This window comes from Stegostoma tigrinum, chromosome 28 (assembly GCF_030684315.1).
Source record: "Stegostoma tigrinum isolate sSteTig4 chromosome 28, sSteTig4.hap1, whole genome shotgun sequence".
In the NCBI taxonomy this organism is placed as follows: domain Eukaryota; kingdom Metazoa; phylum Chordata; class Chondrichthyes; order Orectolobiformes; family Stegostomatidae; genus Stegostoma; species Stegostoma tigrinum.
Genome location: NC_081381.1, coordinates 38,363,648 through 38,384,111, shown reverse-complemented (window position 1 = coordinate 38,384,111; position 20,464 = coordinate 38,363,648). Strand labels below are relative to the sequence as shown.

Here is a 20,464-nt window from a genome sequence, read left to right as displayed (position 1 = left end):
ATTCCTCCAGATGACATCAGGCTGTCATTAGTCTGTGAGACAACTCTCTCAATTTTGGCAATAGGCCAAAGGTGTCAAAGAGGACTTTTGTAGGGTTGACAGCACTGTGCTTGCCATTTTAAGTGCCTAGCTCAGCGCCAGGTGATCCATCCGATTTATTTCTTTGTTGAAACTTCATAGCAAATGTTACAACTGAATAGCTTACTAGCACCTGTGGTCTCTTAGAAGAAGAATTGACAGATGATCCTGTTCAATAAAGCCGCCAACACCAGGATATATTGGTGAATGCAGCATCTATCATCTGTCTGATTGCTTCAATGACTGTTGATGAGAGAGGGTTCCCAATGTATCAACATCTGACTTAGAAAAACTTGTTCTTTCAAACACGATCTCATACAGCAGTGTAATATGAAAGATCTGACATACAAACATTTCTTGTTCTTCCAAACAGCTATTATAATATTGTCCTGTATTGTATTCAAATCAATTTGTAAATGGAATCAAGAATGGAACGCATTTGCAACCTAGGGACAGGTTGTGGTAAGGATGCTTCTGCCTTGGATTAATATACATCTGTTCTGTTGCACCATATCATTTTCAGTTTGGAAGTGGTAGGACCATGGATGTAGGGTCTAATCGACTACCTCATCCTAATAAACTTCATCTGAAATTCAAGCTGGTTCTTCTAGGTGAGGCCCAGTACATTTTTTGCTCTCTAATATTTTTCATAGCTCCACAGCTACCAGGAACAATACTCAACTTGAAATCAAATGTACATTGAGAATTGAGAGTGCAGTTCTCAATTTTCTTCCTGTGAGGAGTTCATACGTCGACATGAAAAGGAAGCTTAAAATCATAATTTCTCTTACATCCTGCTGATGATGAACAGCACAATACATTCAGCTCAATATCTTTCGCTGATCGGAAAACACATCAAACACAACCAGCAGAATTTTATAGATGCAGTCATACAGCATCGAAACAGACACTTCAGTCTAACTTGTCAACGCTAATCAGACATCCTAATCAGATCTTGCCGTACTTTTGATTGGGGTATCTGGTCAGCGTGGACAATCTGGACCATAGGGTCAGTTTCCATGCTGTCTGACTCAGTGACATGACAAGCACACTGTGCAATTGTGAGAACACCCAACTCACAGGCTGAACCAGCCCACATTGGATTTCTTTGCTTCTTGTCAAAATGCTCACTAACTCAGTTTACCTGGTTGTTCACAGCATCCCTCCTTGCTTTGCCCTGCCGTTTTGCATTTTGCCCCCTCAGCCAGAGTTACCATGCCCATACTTCAGCAGTCTTGCCTTGTTGTTTATCATGGACACAAATCCTGGAAACTTGTCACATTTGTCGGCAGACCTCAGTCAAGAAGGATAGCCTTTGTTGAGGGTTTCGTAGCACACTAAGTAATGAAGAACTTCTGACACTATTCTACAGAGTGGAGCCTTCCTAGCAGGCTAAGACAGTCAGGAATATCTCCTCATTAAGTGTGAGGAGCCAAATAGCAAGCTGCACACCACCCGTATTGAGTTTTTCTGCCTTATTGTGGGCTATTCGCCTCCTTGAGAGACAAGTAATAAAGGGGATCAAAGTGGGTGACACAGCTAATGCTGTAGGTACAATTTAGTAGGTGTCCTAAGCAAGTGAACAGGTGGTACAGAGGGCATGCACAGTTAGCCACATCACAGGCATTAATGAAAGTGGTAGAGCATGATGCTTGATGGATGGTGGGTAAAGTAGCAGAGATAGAGGAACTGACGCATCAGAAAAAAGATGGTTGCATTCACACTGGTAGAGTGAGGTAGGTCAGTGACTTTGTTCCTACATTGTTGGACATTCCTCTAGAAGGCTGTGGCTGCTTTATGGTGGGTGGCAAACTTAGACCAAGCTCGCATAGTCTGATGTGGTAGTCTTCACTGTTGATCCTGGGGAAGAGGAAGAGGAATTGCCACCTGTGTATTATCATGTCCAGAATGAGCTCCAGGAGAGTTGTTGCAATGTGAGGGGCTGATTTACCCCTGTCTGCCATATCCAGGTAAACATGTCAGGAACAATGCTGGTGCACAACAGCTTTTTAAAAGGTGGGCACCAGCACCAGAAATGCCAGTCAATTCTGGGATATCTGATAAGTGGCAAGTTGTTCGAAGAACAGCAAGTGAAAAGTGTGGCCAAGAATGAATTTCGCACACAATACAGGGGAGCAGTGGACAATAAATGCAGTGAGATTAGTCACATTTTGCTAGAATATGCATTCAGCCTCAGGATAAGAATCCCACAAACAAATTTGATACGACTTGCACTTGGCCACTAAACTGTAAGATTCAATATAATGTTTTTTCTCTGACTAAACATTTTATGATACTAATTGTTCGAATTAATCAAATCTCAGAACTCTAAGTATGACCAATCTCATAATAAATAAGTACAATATTCACTACACAGTTTGAGTCTGTTCATAGTACTGTTGAAGAATGGAGTGACATATATACTAGTTATCTTTTGTTACAGGGCACACTAAACAAAGCATGATTTTTGGATTTCTGTGTCTCTTTGATTTCATTCAGTTGCTAATACAAGTTGCAGATGTTATCAATGCAAAAACTGATCACCTCTTTAACCCCTGGACTTGACTTAGTGATAAAAAGACAAAGCATCTAGCAATTTTTTTTATTAACATCTTACCTTACCACCCTCAATCTGAATCGCTAATTTAAGAAATTAACTGAGGGTTTGTGATCTGTCTTTATATTGAATTGAAGGACAAGAATACAACCTGCAAACGTTTCACAAGTCCATGTATTAGCTAAAGTATTTTTCTCTGTCACTGAAAATGACTGCATTGTAAACTGGTCGACACTTTCCATCTGTATTTGAAACAGTACAGCTTCTACTCCAGTACAGGCATTTGCAACAATGGCAATGGGTATCTCTGGGTCATTAGAAGGTAAAATACCTTGTGATATTAAAATCTCTTGGATCTTCTCAAAACAACTTCTTTTGCACTTCCTGCAACATGCATCAATCACATACGTTGTCTCGTCATAACATCTAATGTAACAGTTCATAGAACAACAGCTAGGTTAGGCATTGCAGTATAACACACACGGTTCATATTCTGAGTGGATCCGCAAATCGTGTCAGCCATGTGATATATACAGATCCATAGCTACAAAGATGGTATATATTTTCTAAGATTTCTGGAACTGATATCATGCTGAAGGTTTTTGTTCAACAAAAATCTTCAAAACAGAGTAAAAGAAAATTGAGAGCAATTTAGAGATAGCAAGAACTGCAGCTATTGGAGTCAGAGATAATACAGTATGGACCTTAAAGGGTCCTCACCCGAAACATCAACTTTCCTACTCCTCTGATGCTGCCTGGCCTGCTGTATTCTTCCAGCTCCATATTGAAAGCAATTTAGACTCTTCAAGGGGGCATTGCAATAAAAAACATTATTTGCCATTAGTTCTGTGAAGATTGAACTCTTTTCACAATTTTGTTAAGCTCTCGTTCACAGACAATGTAGGATGAACTTTGCATTTAATAAACTGTGCAAGATCTACACTTAAGATAATAAAGTGTGAAGCTGGATGAACACAGCAGGCCAAGCAGCATCTCAGGAGCACAAAAGCTGACGTTTCGGGTCTAGACCCTTCATCAGAGAGGGGGATGGGGAGAGGGTTCTGGAATAAATAGGGAGAGAGGGGTCTCGACGGCAGTTGGAGATGAAGAGGTCAAGGGAGGGTAGGAGGCCTGGGGGTGGTGTCCAGGAGGAGGACTTGTGTTGGAAGCGGGCGAAGGGGTCAGTGGAGAGAGGGTTAGGTTCCCGGTTGAAGAAGTGAGCGTGGAGGCGAAAGCGGCGGAAAAACTGCTCTATGTCCAAACGTGACTAGTATTCATTGATGTGTGGTTGTAGGGGGACAAAGGTGAGCCCCTTGCTTAGGACTGACCGTTCGTCCTCAGTCAGTGGGAGGTCTGCGGGGATGGTGAAGATTCGGCAGGGTTCAGTGTGGCTGTCTACTGTGGGGTTGCTGGCTGTGGAGGTTGTGGGCGGAGCGATGAGGTTGTCGGCCGTAGGCGGGGATCTACACTTGCTCTGTTACATTCTTTTAAGTTCTGGCACTGGGATGATCCGCCTGACAAGAATGTTGATTCTACTACAAGTGAACTAATCCCTTGATTCAGTACAAAGTCAATTTTCTTCTTTACCATTTGCAAGATCACAAGTGACACAACACCGGTTATTGTCCAATAGGTTTGTTTGAAACCACAACTTTCAGAGTGCTGCCTCTTTATTTAACTTAAATAAAGGGCCCTGTACTGTCTTAGCGACATTACACGCATTTCTAAATTTCCTGATTTAACTCTACAGTTTAGTGGCATATAAACATTTCCTACCAACGACTGCTTCTCATTACTGCTTCTTGGCTCCACCCCAACAGGGCATTTTGAGATTGAGACACACTAACAAGGCTTTCTCCTTTTTAACTTTTCAGAAAGAAGCAAGAATTGCACATGGATACCAATATGATCTTGTTCCCAATACTCAAATCTGTGGAAGACCAGAATCAATATCCAATAATGTATCATTAACTACTCAGGTTCACCTACGATAATTTAGGTTCCTCCATGCTTTTACACTCACCAAATGTTTCACATCATTTTTCCCTCCACACACTAAAAATCAATGCAAACGTTTAAACCTAACAAGTGATTTAACAGAGATTTAACAGGTTGACTTTGGAATGCAAGTGAACTGAATTTGCACCTCAATTAAGCAGTTACTCCCACACAATGATCACAACTTAAATTGGAACTCTAATCGGCAATCATCACATAACATTTCAGCATTCAGTAACCAGATTCACAAAGTGATCTCTGGAGAATATGAAGAGAAATAATCTGTTGTAAATTCAGACATGGACGTGTAAAAACAAGTAAATATCACTGCAAATTGGGAATTCAGAACAGGAATATAGAAAAATCATGGTACATGATGTTATTTGACTCATTGCGTCTTGTGGCATCCAAAAACAAAGTGATCCAGCTTACATCAAAGAATAGTTACAACACAATAGAAGGTCTTTCAGATCATCATGTCCATACCAATTCAGTGAGTGCTGATCCCACACCTTTTCCACCTTGGCGCTGTAAATGTTTACAGATAATTATCCAATTCCGTTTTGAAACCATGACCGAATATCACAGAATCATACAAATCCTAAGATGCGGAAACAGACTGTGTGGCCCTTCTTGCCTGCACCAGCTCTTCAAACGGTCATTGGCACTAGGAAACAATCTCTTGCTATCACCACGCCCAAGCCCTTGCACAATATTTTTTATCCAAATAACATTCAATGCACTCTTGAATGCCTCAATTGAATCTGCCGCCACTACAGTACCAGGTAGTACATTCTATACCATAACTACTCACAGTGGAAAAAAAATTGCCTCTCATATCATGCTCGCTTCTTTTGCATGTGATTTTGAATCTGTGTCTTCTCATTCTTTGAGGACAGTGTAGAACTCCCACAGTTTATAATTCTTCTAATTTCACATAATTTGAAAACTCTAAACTTGACCGTGGCACGAGTCCAAATAACAACTCTTGGGGAACTCCATTACAACACATCCTCCAGCCTGAAAAGTATCAACCATTACTCTTGTTCCAGTCAATACCGTCCCGCTCCATTGTTGCCCTGAGCCAATTAACTCTTCTCACTCTAGATTGATATGTTATCATTCTCCACCATCATCCAGAATCTTATGATACAATGGTCACTATCATCTAAATGTTCTCCACTAACATTGGCCTAACTTGGCCCACCTCATTTTCAACAACCAGGTCAAAAAATACATTGTTTCTTATTGGATTGCATACATAATCGCTATAGAAAGATCTCATGCATGTAGTCCAGGAACATTTGCCTCTCATTCCTCCCTACACAAGTATCCCAATCTGGGATAGATTTGTGGATTTGAAGTCTCCCATCATAACTCTTCTGTAATGATGGCATCTCATTAGTTTGTCTGAAGATATGTTCCTCAATGTCTTTTCTTACATCCTGTTGCTGGTTTATAGACTACATTTAACAATGTAATTGTACCCCTTTTATTCCATAGCTTAAGCTAAATGAATTCTGTCTCTGAAATGTCTGAAACATATTCTTTCCTCACCTTTGCAATTTTCCTTAACGAATAATGCTTCCCCTCCTCCTTTCTTTCCTTTCTTCAGCACATTATACACAGGAATATTTAACATTCAGTCTTGATTTTCCTTAAGCCAGGTCTCTGCTATCTCCACAAATCATTCTTCTACATGGTAAAGTGTTTGTAATTCCTCAATCATATTTACTATACTCTGTATATTTATATATAAGCACAGTAAGTCCGATTTAAACTTAATCTCTTTCTCCCCTACTTTAACTTCTCCTATTAACTTGCTACTACTTATGCTAGTGATGATTGCATCTCAAAATATTTTGTGAACTCTGGCATTCTCTTACACTATTCTTATAGTTCCCACATCCCTGCCATATTGGTTTAAAGCCACTCTAACATCAATACCATATGCCATATAAGTAATGCATTACTTGCTGCATTAAAAAGTTTTTCTTATGTCAAAGATGATACTTTACCAATCATCCTAAACTCAGGAATCAGTTTACTGATTTGTCCATCACTAGGGTGAAACTGCTCATTATATATTCTCTTCAGATCCCTCTGTGATTCTAAGTATCTCTGTCAAACCCCCTCTCAAACTTCCCTTCACCAAAAGAAAACAAAGTCCAGCCTTTAGAAACATATTTGCATTATTGAGTTGCTCCCCAGTATAATTTAAGTCTTCTGCATCTTAAAGTACCATCTCATCTTTCTTAAATAGTGGAAGTCAGAATATGACACAATATCCCAGCTGTTTTATACAAGTTTTACTATAACATCCTTTCTTTTGGACTCCACATATGCCTGAGCAGTTTGACTAAAGATATATTTTTCACATCCCCAGATCTCTTTACTACTTGCACCTCTTTAGAATTGAATCCTTTAGTTTAGGTTGCCTTTCTTGCTTCTTCCTACCAAAATATGTCATATTCTTTAAAGTATTTAAGGCCACGATCATATTGAATGGCAGAGAAGGATCAACAGGTCTTATGGCTTGCTCCTTGTCTTACTTCTCACGTTCTTCCTTCCCACTTCTGTGTTAAACTTCATCTGCTCCTCATCCACTACTTTTACCAGTCTGTTTCTATTAGCCTGGTTCTCACTTATACCATCAACCAGATATCTGTCGTACACACCCCTTTTCTGTTTCCTCTTACTCTTCATATCTTTCATCAACCACAATGCTCTGGCTTTATTTGTCCAAACTGTCCCACTCGTGGTGATGAACTTTGACTGTACACAAACAGTCATCTCCTCAGACACAGTTCTGTCTGCAAATCTTTGATTCCAGTTTTCCTCAGTCATATCAGTTCTTGGTTTGCTGAAATTGTCCCCCACCTTGTGAGTTAATTACATTCATTCAAGATTGTGCCTTGTTGTTTTTCATGGTATCACTGGCCTCCACATGTTCCACTAGTGACACTTAACCCGAACTTATAGCAAAGAACCAAAATTAGATATGCCACCTCACTCTTTGGACCAGAAACAAACTGAAGAAAATTCTCATTCTGATGCAAGCAGCATCAGAGGAGCAGGAAAGCTGATGTTTCAGGTCGAGATACTTCTTCAGAAATGTGGGAGGGGAAGGGGATTCTGAAATAAATAGGGAAAGAAGGGGAGGTGGGCAGAAGATGGATTAAAGAGAAGATGGGATGAGAGGAGACAGACAGGTTAAAGAGGCAGGGTTAGAGCCACTAAAGGTGAAAGTAGGTGGGGAGTTAGGGAGGGGATAGGTCGGTCCAGGGAGGACGGACAGGTCAAGGAGGTGGGATGAGGTTAGTGGGTAGGAGATGGGGGTAGGGGCTTGAGGTGGAAAGAATGATTGGGAAGTGGGGGAACAAGCTGGGCTAACCTCCAAATCCAATGCATCCTCCTCCGACATTTCCACCATCTGTAATCTGACCCCACTGCTGAAGACATTTCCTACCCACCCCCCCCAACCCTTATGTGCTTTCCAGAGGGACCACCCTCCCTTGTCTGCTCAACACTCCCTTCCAGCCCCACTATCCCCAGTACTTTTCCCTGCAATGGAAGCAAGTGCTACACCTGCCCATATATCTCCGCCCTCATCCCCATTCCAGGCCCTAAGAAGACCTTCCACATCGAACAGATGTTCACCTGCACATCTGCTAATGTGGTATACTGCATCTGCTGTTCTCGTTGTGGCCTCCTCTACATTGGAAAACCAAGTGGAGGATGGAGACCGCTTTGCGGAACACCTACGCTCAGCTAGCAACAAACAACTACACTTCACAGTCGCGAACCATTTCACCTCCCCCCCTCGCCCCCCACTCCTCGGATGACATGTCCATCCTGGGCCTCCTGCAGTGCCACAATGATGCCACCCGAAGATGCAGGGGCAGCATCACATATTTCGCTTCGGAAGCCTGCAGCCCAAGCGTATCAATGTGGACTTCACAAGCTTCAAAATCTCCCCTTTCTTGACCACATCCCAAAACCAGCCCAGCTAGTCTCCGCTTCCCTAACCATTCTTCCCACCTCAGGCCCCACCCCCATCTCCTACCCACTAACCTCATCCCGACTCCTTGACCTGTCCGTCCTCCCTGGACCAACCTATCTGCTCCCTAACTCCCCACCCACATTGACCTTCACTGGCTCTAACCCCGCCTCTTTGACCTGTCTGTCTCCTCTCATCCTATCTTCTCCTTTATCCATCTTCTGCCCACCTCCCCCTCTTTCCCTATTTATTTCAGAATCCCCTTCCCCTCCCCATTTCTGAAGAAGAGTCTTCACCCGAAACGTCAGCTTTCCTGCTCATCTGATGCTGCTTGACCTGCTGTGTTCATCCAGTTTCACACTGTTTTATCTCAAATTCTCCCGCATTGACAGTTCCTACTATCTCTGAAAAAAATTCTTGTTTCTTTCCAAAACTCTTCCACCCTTTTCTATCCTTTGCATTATTACTTGCCCCAGTCTACAATCATACAGCATGGAAACAGACCCTCCAATTTAACCAGTCCATGATGACCATAATTCCAAACTAAAGCTTCCAGTTTATTTGCTGTATAATTTTTGCATCTATGTGTATTTCCTTGCAAATTTCATTTTCAATTACTTACACACTAGTTAGTTGTCTACAAAATGCACCAACTGTGGCAATTCTATTGTCTTTTTAGCTTTAATGAAATAGACACTGTTCTTGACCCTCTTTTCAGCACTTTTATCAGTACTGTCATCTTTCTTTCCTGAACATGTTGTTTGCAAGAATATTTTGTACCTAGTCCTTTTTCCTAGTTAATTGCTAAAATATCATATCCCTACATGGCTATCTACACCTACAGCTCATCAACCCCACTTAAAACACTTTGTGTTCACATACATGAATAGTGTACCTAATTTAAGCCTTTTTTGCATTTTGTCTTTCTTTAAGAACTGTTAATATCTTATTATTTACAACTTTGGTCTTTTCTGTGTCTCCAAATTCTTCATACACCTAATACCACTTACTAGCTCTACACACTTGATGTGTTGCCAGTGAGGATGTTTAATTGTAATCTGGGTTCCTACCTCCACCACCATTCAGGCAGTGAGTCCCAGATCCCACCACTGCTATGTGAAAATATGTCTTCATAATTCCCTTTTATAGCCTTCCACAAATTAGTTCAGATCTGTAGCCCTTTGTTAATGACATTTCTGCTAAGGAAAGTAGATGCTTCCTCATCTCTTTCTCTAGACCTATCATAATTTTATGTATCCCAATTAAATCTATCCTCAATTTTCTCAGTGCCAAAGAAAACAGCCACAGCCTTTCCAACCTAAGAAAATGTATCCTCTGTGCATTCTCAATGTCCATTTCTAACAATCTTGCTCCACTTAGGGAACTTTGGACATGGCAACAAAAATTTCTCTAAAATCACATGGAGCGCAGAAGAGGCTCTTTGGCCAATCAAGTGTGCACTGACACATGAGGAACACCTGACCCAGCACTTGCCTCCCACAGCACACGGAATACAACTCATCCGGACCTGGGTATTTGTCCATGTTGAAGCCTTCCAACACCTCCAATGCCTTGTCCTTTCCAATGTCAATTTTCTCAAGCAATTCAGAGTCTCTCCCTTTTGATTCCATACCTTTAGCCTTCACTCAAGAGAATGAGGATAAAGTTTTGGTTCAACACAAAGTTCTTTACACAGAGAAGGGTGGACGTGTGGAATGCGCTGCTGGTAGTGGTAGTAGAGAGATACTTTAGAAGCTTTTAAGCAACTCTTGGATAGGCACATGGAGGATAGTAAAATGTGGGGTATGCAGGGTAGATTGATCTTAATCGGATAATAGGTTGGCACAACATCGTGGGCTGCAGGGCCTGTACTGTACTGTACTGTTCTAACACTCAACCAATGCCCTGCGGCTCCACCCACAGATTGTCTCCTTGGTCCTTAATGGGCTCTCTTCATTCTCTGGTTATCCTCTTCCCATTAATATACTTACAGATTTCTTAGGATTTTCCCTATTTTAAATTAGCCAGAGCTTTCTCATATCCTATCTTTGCTTTTCGAATTGCTTTCTTAAGCTCCATCCTACACTTTCTGTACTCCACTAATGCCTCCGCTGATTTGTTCTACACATACTGAATCTTATGCAGGGGCAGTGAAAGTCAATAGTAAATACCAGTTGAGTCTAGGGTCTCATCAGAGCCAGGTCTAGATAAGTGAATGGGAACACAGGCAAGGGCAAGTTGGAGATACATATAGGATGCCGAAAAGGAGGTTCTCACCCTAGGCCTGAACAAACCAAGTCACATGGTTTAAGCTTCCACCACCCTACAAAATTTCCAATGGGACATTCCAATGGTGCAAGAGTTAATTAATTGCTTAGTTAAACCAAACACAATTTGGCTGACTAAACGCTTCCAAAGCCCGCAGAGACAGGCAGGCAACAGGCACGGCAAGACAAGCATAACTGCAATTTCATGCCTGTCCCATCCTGCAGCTGGCAGTACATTTTAGCTCTGTTTCTAAGTATATGACCATTTGTATACCTGTTTAAATAGCTTGCCTTCCCCAAATGTAATGGGTCACTTCTCCAGACTGTATTCCAGTTTAAATTTTCAGATCTCTTGACAAACACATTAATATTTTCTTGAAATATTTATTTCTCACTATCAACTACACAGCCAAGTTCTGTACTTTGGAAACATCTTAACAACTTCTAGAAAAACCTCACAGAAAAAGGAACCTAATCCCTCTATCCACAGTACTTTTTATATATGTTCAAGTACATGTTAACCAATTGTTAGGATAATAGATCAGAACTCTGAAGTATTTAAAGACTTTTTTAAAAAATTTACTTTCAAAATGAATTCTTTTCAAAAGGATTGCTACAGAAAAACTGTGGATTTAAATTCACTGACTGGCAAAAGTCTTGAGTGAAGTGCTTGGAATGTTGCACTTGTAAATTGGCAGGGAAACTTCTAATAGGGAGAAACTTAACAAGGAGATCATGAGGAGGGCTATCCCTCCCTTCCTGGCAGAACATTACCTCTGTTTTACCCTCCTGGGATGTATAATCAAATGTACACACTTATTGATGAGTGACAGAGTCATGAATAAGGGAAACTTTTGTTCTTAAAAACAAATCATTTAACTTATTAGTTGCAGGTGTTGCCAGCAAGGCTGGCATTCATTGTCCATCCCTAATTACCTTCACCACCTTGGTGTGCTCTGTTTTAAACAAAGTATTTCAAAAACTAATGAACAGATTTCAAAAAAAAATCCTTTGTTCGCAGGTTACGGCTCAAGGAACAAACATTTGACTTTAGTGGAGGTGTGGATCCAAAATCTATTTTTTTTTAAAAAAGGAATCTGTTAACGTGGAGGGGCAAATTGGAGAATGCTGAAACTTCTTTTATTTAAAAATGTTTTGAATTATTTTAGAATGTTATGAATTTTCTGGGCTACTTTAGTGAAATTTGTCATAAATGTCACAATGTGAGCAAAGTTTTCAATAAGTTATTGGATGCAGATTAGCCTGAACATTATTCACAGTGATGGTAATTCTTAAATGAAAAGTTTTTTTTCATTTTAACTTTATAGTGATACAGAATCAACCAGAGGGAAAATTCTCAAGGAAATGCTGCATAATTATAATGTTGAACTAATATGAGTGTGGTAAAGGTAAATACTTCTTGTCCTTGTGATGGTGATTGTGTAGGAAATTCCAGGATTTTGACTCAACGATGATTAATAACCAGTAACATATTTATTACGCTAGAAAGCATCTTTCCTTCCAAGGCACCTTTCCTTTACTGACCAAAGCTGTGTAGCAGAGGGAGAGTTGTTCAGCATCCTTAAGCTAGCAAGAAAAGAATCAATTAGGATTAATATCTAGTCACACCTGCTGTAAAATCTAGATCTGTGTGCAATGAATAAAGGATAAGATCAGGTTTAGCCATGTTGTCATTCATGGTCAAATAGTTGTCAAACACTAAAAAGTGCATGTGAAAATGGCCATTTCTGGCTGTCAGGATCTAAACCATATGCTAACATCTTTTGGAGAGAGGAAGGCATAAAGAGGAGGAAATAAAACAAAAACAAAACAAAATTTAATACATCAATACATGTTCAATGATCAGGTTCAGAAAACTGAAAAACATTCTACAACACCTACCTTAGGCATTGGCTCAATCCCAAGAAGTACCGTGTACAGATTTACCACATATTAATATTGCAGAAAGGCTTCCAAACTGGATGATTTAATTTCAATGCATTCTAACAGTACATTGCAAATCCAAATTTCAAAATAGTAGCCTGACAGACATCAATCAATAAGGCATATTTCAAATACAGTTACTACATTATTTTACAATGTATTTGCAAGATCATCACGTTATCTTTCCAGTCCTTATTATCTCTAATCTCCTTCAAATCTATATTATTTCAAGATCTCTGTACTCCTCAAATTTGGATCTTTTGATTATCTGTAATTTTAAAATCATGCCACTACTCATGGCTGGACTTTCAGATGCCAAGGCCCTAAGATCTGCAATTCCACCTCATTTCCACCTCCCTGTTCCCCTTTATGACTCTCCTTTAAAAGACAGTCCTTAAAATCCTTAGACAATCCTTAAACAAAGTTTTCAGTTATTTGCATCAATTTCTCATTATTTAAAACTGTAATTTCTAATAGTTCTGTGAAGGACTGTGGGACATATTACTGAGTTAGAAACATGTGACGATTGAGACATTAAATTATTAAAAATTCAAAACACATCCTCAATTTAGCAGTAAGTTTACCTAGGACCAAAAGGCATATAGTCCCACCAGAGGGGAATCAAGTCGGTTTCGAACCTTTTGCTCCTATTCCTTCTGGTAAACACTGTAACTGCTTGCCCGGAATTCATAAAACTTGCAGTCAAAGCACAATAATAGTTTAAACCATTTACATCTGGTCACACCTTAGTAGTTTGTAAAGATAGTTCACAAGTGTGTGTACATAAATTACACATATTAATTAAAAAGAGATTAGATGAGATCTCTACTAATAGTGGCACCATATGAAAGACAAAACTAACACAGACATTATTAATAAATTTAATTGCATTTAACAGAATGAAAATAATCACTGAGCAATTATTTTTGAGACTGCTAAACGACAGATATATTTTTTTTCCAGAAAAATCAGTGGTCTTGATGAATATCTTTGAGTGGGAAAGGAAAACACTGTCAGTCATGTTAAAATATTACGATTAAATATAGAAACAGTTGTCACTTCCAATGATCAGAAAATAAAACAATTAACTTAAGAAAATCACATCAGAAAGGCGAAATTGAACGCCATCCCCGGCAAAATTAATCTCATTCTACGCATACACTCTGTTCACAGATTATATACCAAAACAATGTAACTTACCAATTTGAATGCATTTTCCTCGCACATGATGCAGCAATGGAAACAATCTTCAGTGAAAAATACGGTCAAATGATAAATAAGCAATTTGAATTTGAAAAATGCATCGAAGGATCTACTTTCGTAGATGTTAAAAGTTAATGAGATTTAATGGTGGGGTGGGGGTGGTAGTAAGAGGCTTCATTGACAGTTGGAGCGGGAGGAATGGCAATACCAGAGCGCGAGCCGAGTGTGAAACGGCAGCCCAGAAATCCCAGTCCTGTCTGGCTCGCGAGCCCAACGGTTGTAACTGTCACACTGGGAGCCCGAGGCTCTCGAGCTGCTGTGTTTGCAGTGCGCAGCTGACAGCTCAAGCTACAAAACAAAAACCCACAGCTCCAGCGCACGCACCGCTTTTTGTTTTGGAAGCGGGGTACACTAAACATCCGCCACAAAGGTAAACTCTGACTTTGGAATAGCTGGACAACCTGTCTCCTCCCTGCCTGCCTCTCATCGGGCGGGTACGCGCTCGACTCTTAATGCCTGCTTTCACTTGCAAAGAGCAGCCGGCTCTTGCCGTGAGAGTGAAACGGTCGGTTAATTGGTGCTCTGTGGAGACGGGCGACCCCATGCATTTCGGCAGGTTGGTGCGGTCTTACTATATATTAATCTTCCATGCGCTCGTTTATTTCTTATTCAGTTGGGGCGTGATGTACTGAGAATGGTTGGTATCGAAAAACTGCATGAATGCTGAATTGGTACGGAAACCAAGTAGTTGAAAATAACAGCAATATGACGTTTTTTTTGTATAGACATAAGTGAACACATTAAGATTAATCATGAAGGCTAAAAATGAGTCAATTTTAAGGATTATTTTAAGGTGTGAGAAAGATTCTAAAAACTATTTAAACAGATGGTGGGGAACAAATATATAAAACTCATTTGGGGGAAAAAAAACCTTTTCTTGAAATAAGTAACTAAATCAAACTCGTTTGTTTTACAATTCTCTGACCTAGAGCCGAGAGGACCTATTCGTGTTGGAATTTTTTGTTTAACTTTATGAATATTTGTTTTTTCAAATTAAATGAGATTTCTCTTAAGGTACATAGCGGGTTAGGTTTGGATCTTCTGTGCAGCATTTTCTTTGCACAATTTGGGGATTTTGTCTTTTTTTAAAAGAAAGGCAGCTTCCATGAAATATCAATTTTTTCGGGCAGGTCCCATTTCAGCTGTAAGACACCACAAAAGTATTAAAGCAAAACTTTTTGTTTTCGAATAAACAATTTTCCTGACAATTGTACGCAATTACAGAATTACATTTATAGTCACTACAGTCCCTGTAATCACTAACCTGATAAAATACCGCGCAGTGAGGAACCGCGACGATGGAAATATTGCAACTGCAGAGGGCAGAGTGATGAACCTATTCACGTTGTGCGTTATTCTCACGACAAAACCCAAGCGAATGCCCCAAATACACTACTAGCGAAAAAGTTCAGCGAGAAACAAAATACTAGGTACGGTAGTTTTATTCATAAATAGTTTCATTTTAATTATGATCTGACCATAAGCCTGTTTTAATTGGTTCCTAATTTAAGTAAGCTTTAAACACTTGTGTTTACAGGACATTATTGGTTTGAGCTGTCAATTTCGCAGTTTATCATTAAAGATCCGGAGCGGGTGAAGCAATTAGGTTTGCTGGAGGTTTTTTGGTGGCATATTGATCGTCACTGGAATAAAAACAGAATCCCGAAAATGTACGGGCCGAACAGCATCTCTGTAAAGGAAGGGTTAATGATCCATGTCGTTGATATTATTTATGAAACGAAAACGACAATCTGAGAATACTGAAAATCAGAAACGAAACATAATTTACTGGGAAAACTAACATCATCGCCTGGCAGCATCTGTGGAGAGAAAGCAGAGGTCAAGTTTCGGATCCAGTTATTCCTCAAAACACTATTGTAAAATCGAATTTGTGGTATTATGAGGCGAGTTACCAATTTTTTTTAAATCAGTTGGGGAATTTACATTCAACTAATTAAAGATTTTGGAACTAAACATTAGTCCTGGCAAACGTGACGATGAAATTATTGATGATCACAAAAACTCATTAGCCCCTGTGTTGGGGAGAAAATCAGCTGCTGCTCCCGAGTTAGGAGAGTATTGAACAACAGGCCCATGGCAAAGTAGGTGGCACCTACCACTCAGTTATACTGGCCTTACTAACTCACATTCCATGAATTAATTAAAAATGTTTGTAACTGGGATTTTCACACTGATTTTTACAGCAAAGCCAGCTAAATTCAAAATCTCAAAGCAATTATGCTGATTAACAACCATGGCACTCCTCAAAGTTCAGTTCCCTATGCACAAAATGGAATTTATTCAACAGCTCCATTCCCATAGTTAGTCTTAGCCCTATGACGTCTACCTCTGGTCACACAGTCTAACACATTCTTCACAGCTCAAACGTCAAACTGAAACCCAAGGTCAACCTAGCATCACTATTAGTTTACAGGTAGTGGGAACTGCAGATGCTAGAGAATCCGAGATAGCAAAGACCCTTCAGGTCTAGGCCCAAAATGCCAGCTTTTGTGCTCCTAACATGCTGCTTAGCCTGCTGTGTTCATCCACCTCCACACTTTGTCATCATTATTAGTTTAACTGGGTTTAAGTATTGCACCAAAATGTCCAGACAAGGAGAGGGAGCATCAGTCAGGTGGTTCTTGGATAAATGCAACAGCAAAATCACTTGTTGCCTTAATAGGCTGGCCTGGCAGCATGTGATAAATTCTACAAAGCTAGTTGGGAAACAATATGAGAGATGAGAGTAAATTGGTTGATGTGGTGTATATGGATTTCAGCAAGGCGTTCGATAAGGTTTCCTACAATAGGCTATTGTACAAAATGCGGAGGAATGGAATTGTGGGAGATATAGCAGTTTGGATCGGAAATTGGCTTGCTGAAAGAAGACAGAGGGTGGTAGTTGATGGGAAATGTTCATCCTGGAGACCAGTTACTAGTAGTGTACCACAAGGGTTGGTTTTGGGTCCACTGCTGTTTGTCATTTTTATAAATAACCTGGATGAGGGCGTAGAAGGATGGGTTAGTAAATTTACAGACGACACTAATATCGGTGGAGTTGTGGATAGTGACGAAGGATGCTGTAGGTTGCAGAGAGACATAGATAAGCTGCAGAGCTGGGCTGAGAGGTGGCAAATGGAGTTTAATGCAGACAAGTGTGAGGTGATGCACTTTGGTAGGAGTAACCAGAAGGCAAAGTACAGGGCTAATGGTAAGATTCTTAGCAGTGTAGATGAGCAGAGAGATCTCGGTGTCCATGTGCACAGATCCTTGAAAGTTGCCACCCAGGTTGACAGGGCTGTTAAGAAGGCATACAGTGTTTTAGCTTTTATTAATAGAGGGATCGAGTTCCGGAACCAAGAGGTTATGCTGCAGCTGTACAAAACTCTGGTGCGGCCGCACTTGGAGTATTGTGTACAGTTCTGGTCACCGCATTATAATAAGCATGTGGAAGCTTTGGAAAGGGTGCAGAGGAGATTTACTAGGATGTTGCCTGGTATGGAGGGAAGGTCTTACGAGGAAGGGCTGAGGGACTTGAGGCTGTTTTCATTAGAGAGAAGAAGGTTGAGAGGTGACTTAATTGAAACATATAAAATAATCAGAGGGTTAGACAGGGTGGATAGGGAGAGCCTTTTTCCTAGGATGTTGACGGCGAGCATGAGGGGGCACAGCTTTAAATTGAGGGGTGAAAGATATAGGACAGATGTCAGAGGTAGTTTCTTTACTCAGTAGTAAGGGAATGGAATGCTTTGCCTGCAACGGTAGCAGATTCGCCAACTTTAGGTACATTTAAGTCGTCATTGGACAAGCATATGGACGTACATGGAATAGTGTAGGTTCGATGGGCTTGAGATTGGTATGACAGGTCGGCACAACATCGAGGGCCGAAGGGCCTGTACTGTGCTGTAATCTTCTATGTTCTATGTGCCATGTTTAAGCAATCCAAGAGCTAATTTTCATGGAAATCATGATGTTTGGAACTCTTGTAAGAAAATGATAGGTCAGTGCAGACAACCAGGAGCCCAGGGAGGCCAATCAAGTGTCTGTAGACCATAAACTTCACAAAGGAATTTTGGCAGATCAATTCACACAGCAAAGCCAAATACAGAGAAAACTGCATTTCAAGCACTGTCCTGCAGTTGTGACTATCCAGATCCAGAAGCTTTGTGAATACATTTAAATTGACTCCACTGCATAGAACAATCAAGAGAATAGTGGCAGGCAGCAAGATTCTGGGCCAAAGGAACAAGAAGAGTCCAATTCAGTACCTTGAGCCTGTTACACCATCCAATGCCTCAAGTCAGTGAAGTCCAATTCTAAACAGCATAGAGCAAACACCCAATTGTATAGCATCCCTGACCATTAATATTTTAATTACCCACACATGCATAATTTGTTTAATTGATCCAACTGTTTTCTGTTTTGGTGGCACTCCTGGCAGAAAGGAGTACTTCAAAAACTAATAAGAGATAACAAGGTGTAGAGCTGGATGAACACTGCAGGCAAGCAGCATCAGAGGAGCAGGGTCTAGGTCTGAAACATTAGCCTTCCTGCTCCTCTGATGCTGCTTGGGCTGCTGTGTTCATCTAGCTCTACACCTTGTTATCCCAGATTCTCTAGCATTTGCAGTTCTTACTATTTCTGACTTCAAAAACTAGTGTTTTGTGGCTTTTGGAGACTGATGCCATTTTATTTGTAATGTAACAACAACATTCTTCGTTGCCATCGAGCCAGATCCATTTCCACAGATCACAAAAAAAAGTCATCCTGCAGTTGGGGGGCTTAAATAGCTGATGTAGATTCCAGATCATTGCCCAGTGAGTAATAAGATTGCCCTCAGATGAGATGCTTTTTTTAAAGATGGCAACTTGGTAGTACAGGTTACAAAACTACTGTCCATCAGAAGTTATCGCTCTTGGATGAGATGGGAATTCGAGAAGGTCGTAAGCAAAACTGCAATCTGGATGTGAGTTTGCTCGCTGAGCTGGACGGTTAGTTTTCAGACGTTTCGTCACCATTCTAGGTAACATCATCAGTGAGCCTCTGACAAAGCGCTGGTGTTATGTCCTGCTTTCTATTTATCTGGTTAGGTTTCCTTGGGTTGGTGATGCCATTTCCTGTTCTTTTTCTCAAGGGATGGTAGATTGACTTGGAGCCAATGTGTTTGTTGATGAAATTCCGGTTGGAATGCCACGCTTCTAGGAATTATCGTGCATGTCTCTGTTTGGCTTGTCCTAGGATGGATGTGTTGTCCCAATCAAAGTGGTGTCCGTCCTTATCTGTATGTAAGGATACGAGTGATAGTGGGTCATGTCGTTTTGTGGCTAGTTGATGTTCATGTGTCCTGGTGGCTAGCTTCCTGCCAGTTTGTCCAATGTAGTGTTTGTCACAGTTCTTGCAAGGTATTTTGTAGATGACGTTCATTTTATTTGTTGTCTATATAGGGTCTTTTAAGTTCATTAGCTGCTGTTTTAGTGTGTTGGTGGGTTTGTGGGCTACCCTGATGCCAAGGGGCCCGAATAGTCTGGCAGTCATTTCGGAAATGTCTTTGATGTAGGGGAGCGTGGTTATGGTTTCTGAGCCCGTTTTGTCTGTTTGTTTGGGTTTATTGCTGAGGAATCGGCGGACTGTGTTCATAGGGTACCCTTTTTGAATACGCTGTATAGGTGATTTTCCTCTGCTCTGCGTAGTTCCTTTATGCTGCAGTGTGTGGTGGCTCGTTGGAATAATGTTCTAATGCAGCTTCGTTTGTGGGTGTTGGGATGGTTGCTCCTGTAGTTCAGTATTTGGTCCGTATGTGTTGTTTTCCTGTAGACGCTGGTTTGAAGTTCCCCATTGGCTGTTCACTCTACTTGGCATCAGGGTAGCCCACAAACCCACCAACACACTAAAGCAGCAGCTAATGAACTGAAAAGACCCTATACAGACAACAAATAAAACGAACGTCATTTACAAAATACCTTGCAAGAACTGTGATAAACACTACATTGGACAAACTGGCAGGAAGCTAGCCACCAGGACACATGAACATCAACTAGCCACAAAACGACATGACCCACTATCACTCGTATCCTTACGTACAGGTAAGGAAGGACACCACTTTGATTGGGACAACACATCCATCCTAGGACAAGCCAAACAGAGACATGCACGATAATTCCTAGAAGCATGGCATTCCAACCGGAATTCCATCAACAAACACTGACTTGGAGCCAATCTACCATCCCCTGAGAAAAAGAACAGGAAATGACATCACCAACCCAAGGAAACCTAACCAGATAAATAGAAAGCGGGACATAACACCAGCGCTTCGTCGGAGGCTCACTGATGATGTTACCTAGAATGGTGACGAAACGT

At 40.7% G+C, this 20,464-nt stretch overlaps 1 protein-coding gene and 1 long non-coding RNA gene across 7 annotated transcripts in view; one reads left to right on the top strand and one right to left on the bottom strand.

Annotated features, from left to right (window-relative positions):
• disp3 (dispatched RND transporter family member 3) overlaps window positions 1-14,607 on the bottom strand; it is a 443,035-nt gene extending 428,428 nt beyond the window's left edge. For 5 of the 6 annotated variants that reach the window (XM_059638078.1, XM_059638077.1, XM_059638084.1 and 2 more), the window contains exon 1: window positions 14,045-14,606. The gene's annotated coding sequence lies outside the window, so the exon portion shown is untranslated. Of the gene's footprint in view, window positions 1-14,044 lie in introns of all 6 variants that reach the window. The other variant, XM_059638085.1, reaches the window with a different exon arrangement.
• LOC132206032 (uncharacterized) overlaps window positions 14,137-20,464 on the top strand; it is a 310,901-nt gene continuing 304,573 nt past the window's right edge. The window contains exon 1 of the long non-coding RNA XR_009442755.1: window positions 14,137-14,663. This is a non-coding gene — a long non-coding RNA (uncharacterized LOC132206032). The remainder of the gene's footprint in view (window positions 14,664-20,464) is intronic.